The sequence below is a fragment of the Podarcis erhardii genome (genome assembly GCF_964252035.2).
Source record: "Podarcis erhardii genome assembly, chromosome: 2".
Classification (NCBI taxonomy): Eukaryota; Metazoa; Chordata; class Lepidosauria; order Squamata; family Lacertidae; genus Podarcis; species Podarcis erhardii.
The window spans coordinates 57,096,932-57,101,669 of NC_138498.1; positions in this window are offsets into that span (position 1 = coordinate 57,096,932).

The window sequence follows — 4,738 nt, forward strand, 5'->3', positions numbered from 1 at the left end:
TGGAAACGTTATTGCCAATGGAGAATGAAGCCATTACAGTGGTACCTCGGGTTAAGAACTTAATTCGTTCCGGAGGTCTGTTCTTAACCTGAAACTGTTCTTAACCTGAGGTACCACTTGAGCTAATGGAGCCTCCTGCTGCTGCTGCGCTGTGGCGGCACGATTTCTGTTCTCATCCTGAAGCAAAGTTCTTTACCTGAGGTACTATTTCTGGGTTAGCAGAGTCTGTAACGTGAGGTGTCTGTAACCTGAAGTGTCTGTAAGCCGAGGTAGCACCGTACTCAGGCTTGAGAAACCTACTCTGGACTGAAGGCTTCCTTGCAAATGAAAAAAAAACCCAATGCTAAAATTGATAACAAATAACCTACCCCTAAAATACGTCTAATCATAAAGCTTGTTGGAAACAGATGAAGGGTTCTGTGATGTCTGACACCTTGTGTTTTGAGCTGAAAGAACACAGTACAGCAGTAATTTTACACAGCACACTGCACAGTTCTCAGCACTGTGATTTCATTTAGAAAAGAATGCTGGCATCGTGATTTATTCGGACATTTTCTGCACAATGCAAAACACCCTGCGCTGTGCTAGTGTGCAACACAACAGGCAAATTAACATCTCACACAATACTCCAGCCAGCAGAGCTACACTTATGACATGAAGAGAGGCAGAATCCCAAATCCATCCTCAGGCAAAACATAGCAAATCTTCACACTCCAGACATTTCCCTAGAAAGAGCCAGTAATCTTGCCACTGTGCCCACTGCCACTTTCACTTGTTTGCAGATTACCTGGGCTTTCTCTTTAGACTCAAGCAATATTTATTTGCTTCAAGAGAGAGGTCACGGAGCAAAGCAGAACCTTTAACATACAATGTCAGATAAGGAAGCAAAGCCCCGGCAGCCGGTTTGAGGAAAGCAAAGCAGCATCTCGAGGGAACAGTTCTAAATATTTATATAGAAAAGTGGAGCGGTGGGTGGAGAGATGAGGCTGCTTAACCCCTTCCTCACCAGCCTTTTAATTTTTAGTACAGTTTTGACAGTTCTCCGTTCTGCTTTCATCCCAGTGGGCTTAGCCTTTTACACATGGGTCTGCAGCCTACAGAGAAGATTTATTCTTGAACATTAGGCACTGCTCCAGCCACGATTCAGAACCTGAAGCAAATGCCTCACTCCAGTTGTAAGCCACGTAGACAAAGAAGCAAATACCTGAGGTGCTTGATCGGGCAAGCTGCTCAAATCACTTTACAAAGGCCAAGAACGCTGCATACTTGAATGTTAAGTAAAATATAAAAGCTACAGATGATAAAATCTCTCCATCTGGATTTTCTCATATTAAGCATACTCCAAAAAGGAGAGAGAAAATCAAGATTGATGGAGGGAATAGTGTTGGAAGGCTGGAGGAGAATGTAAAATGGACAACTGGGAATTAATGGAAATACAGGAAGTTTATTCTCCACATTATACAACAGTATGGATGAGCCTTTCCTCTCTCTTATACTTGTAGCGTGTGTGCGCGCACACACACACGCACACACACGCACACACACGCACACACACACACACACAGTCCAGACAGAGCAAATGAATACACTTTGAAAAAAACTAACTTGGCTCCAAAGGCTAGAAAGTAATCATCAGGTCAGAAAACGCTTTACATACTCTCAAAGAAAAACAGAAATACAGTAACAAAGGCTTTCTGGCTGCTATGTACTCTTGTACACCATGCAATTAGATTACAGGAAGAAAGAATCCAAAGAGGAAAAGGACCATCACATTGTGGTTAGAATCACCTGAACGTCAGAAAACAATGAGCTAGCTTCTGAGCATCACAAAATTATTTTGTCTCAAGGATAGGCCTCCAACTATAGCAAGTTGGGGGGTGGGTGGGTGGGTGTCTGTGTCAGGCTTTCAAGCTTGCCTGCTTTCCCCCCCTTCCCCATTTCTGGATCTACTAAAAAACAAAAAACAAAACTTACCTTTTTAGAGCTTCTTCTGGTTCAGAGCTCTTCAAGATGGTTTCCAGCTCCAGAATAATGCTTGTGTCCTTTTGCAGCCATAGTACCACACAATATAGGCATTGTTTCTTTCCCCCCAACAGTCTTCAAATATCCTTTAGCTGGTCAGGCAGGGGTGGGGAATAAACAGGAACAGCTGGCAGCTGCAATCCTGGCTGAACTTACAGGTTTTGGCAATTTCTAGATGATTAAAAGGCCCATTCTCTGTTATGCTTCCATCTTCCATAACAAATGCAGTCAAACCTCAGGTTGCCGTTCAAACATAAAGCATATTACTATCGCTTTCACTTTTCTTTCTGCCCTGCTTCAGACCTTAACGTCAAATGAAAGAGAGAGAAAAAAGGAGGCTGGGATAATGGAGGAAAAGAGTAGTTTGAGAAAGCAAAAGTGTATACCTCAAGTCAAGGCTAGTTTCAAAACTTATTTTTATCATTCATGCTCAGCCATGGGCAAACGAGATTGCCATGTTCACAAACATAATTCTTGGTGTTCTTTGTTTATTAAATTTACATTTGTTTGCACTTGAATGGGAAAATACCTGCTTCTCAAACCAGTGCTTGAACAGAAACACATTTCTGATTGGAATTTTGCGTTTCTCCGAATTTTGCAATGCAGTTTTTCAACAGGTACAAAAATGCCCGTATTAGGGGAAATTGCTTGCAAAAATGTGTACACTCATCAAAATTGCATACAAAAATTTGCTTATTAGGATACGTTTGTCTTAAAATGCTGACAAATTTTCATGAGGTGTTTTTTTTTTAATGGCAAGTTGCTTTGGAAATGTGGAAACTGAATTTAAGATGATGATTAGCAGTCACCTTCCACATACATATCTCAAGGCAATGTACAAAATGGAATAAAGACAACAGCATTTAGAATTTCAGAGGGGGCATGTGCCTCCTCTTCCGCTTTCCCCTGCAGTCACCCATGATGGAAAATGGGTGATGGAAAATTACAATAAAGATTATAATTCCTGAGCATCTGCAAAGTGTTGTTTCCTCATAACAGAGCAACTAATCCCAGCTCTACAGAACTGGTATTGAGGAGAAGGCTTTCCAGGACAGTGGCATTAGCCATTGTCAGTGGCATTAGACATTGCTGTTGAGGGGAGCCTCCAATTCCAGAGGAAGCATATCTCTGAATACCCAGGGTGTGGGAGAAAATGATGTGGGCAGGCCATGCTCTGCTTGTGGGCTTCTTAAGAGGCATCTATCTGACCTTTGTCGGCAAGAAAATGCTAGCCTTTGGCCCAATTCAACACTTTTCTCCTGTCCTTGTGTTCTCCTCCACCCAGAACCCACCTTGAAACTGCAAACAGGGGAAAAGCAAATGAATAAGAAAAGATTAGGAAGAAAATACAGTGTTCACAGAACTGCACCATAAAGGGTTAGAAGAAAAGATACCGGTATACAGTGGTACCTCAGGTTAAGTACTTAATTTGTTCCAGAGGTCCGTACTTAACCTGAAACTGTTCTTATCCTGAAGCACCACTTTAGCTAATGGGGCCTCCTGCTGCCGCCGCGCCCCCGGAGCACAATTTCTGTTCTCATCCTGAGGAAGAGTTCTTAACCTGAAGCACTATTTCTGTGTTAGTGGAGTCTGTAACCTGAAGCGTATGTAACCTGAAGCATATGTAACCTGAGGTACCACTGTATTTAAGAAATGTGTAGAGACTGAGATGCAAAACATAGACAGAAAAATGCAATGACCAGAAATCAGATGGATATCGAAGTCTGATACAAAAGCCACTGACTGCATGTAATAATTTGATTTCACCATTTGGGTCTCTGGCTTATAAAGAGTTCCTTTCCGGCCATGTAAGGTTCAGTAGGCCTAAAGGCTCCTGTCTGAAATCATGGAAAGCCACTGCCATCATAGTAAAGTTAAGGTACATGGATCAATGGCCTGATTTGATACAAGGGCTCTTCCCCTTCCTGGCTGATATTAAATACACAATAGGCTTTATGGGATCTGGTGTTGACAAAATGAGTATACTTCCTTGTAGCTCAGTGTTGGATGGGTAGGCTTGCCAATCTTTTTCTTTGAAGGTGTCCTGTGCCTTTCATAGTTGCATAAATTCATTAGAAACTAAAGTAGACATTCAACAAGTTTTTGAATCTTAACTTGCCTGCTACAGCTCAGGAGTTTGCAAGAAGTCATTTTGTGGCATGAATGATACACTTGCCAAATATGTAGGTCCTCAATTCTGCCAGTTTTTTGTCCAATATCTCAGCCATCCACTCCACTATTTTTTTCTTTGAGAGTCATGTCATCAGCACTATATTCAAGAGTCTCCATTTGTGCCTCTTTTGAGGCTTTCTGAGTTGTGGGTATTGTTGTTTGTCCTTATAAAGAGCTGGCAGGCCACTCCTCTGTTTTAAGACTCTAACAAGTTTGAAATGTTAAGTACTCCAGAGGATGCTGGCCAGATTGACTAGTCTGGAATCCTGGGGTTTTGCTGAAGGTGGGCCTCAAAAGGTTCCAGGTGAAGGCCAGATTGCTTCTGCAGGCTGAGGAGCTCCATAAACAACATCCTACATCACTTGCCATTGCCCCAGCCTCCACAAGTGAAGGACGTGCAGTGACCTTCTGGGTACCATTCTGCAGGTAACGTTAACACTAGTGCAATTCCTATCTCCACAATAAAAGAAGTATGGTAGGTAGCTTCTCTCTCTGGGATAAGAATGCCAGTTTTAAGAAAATCAGAAACTTGAGTGCTGGGAAA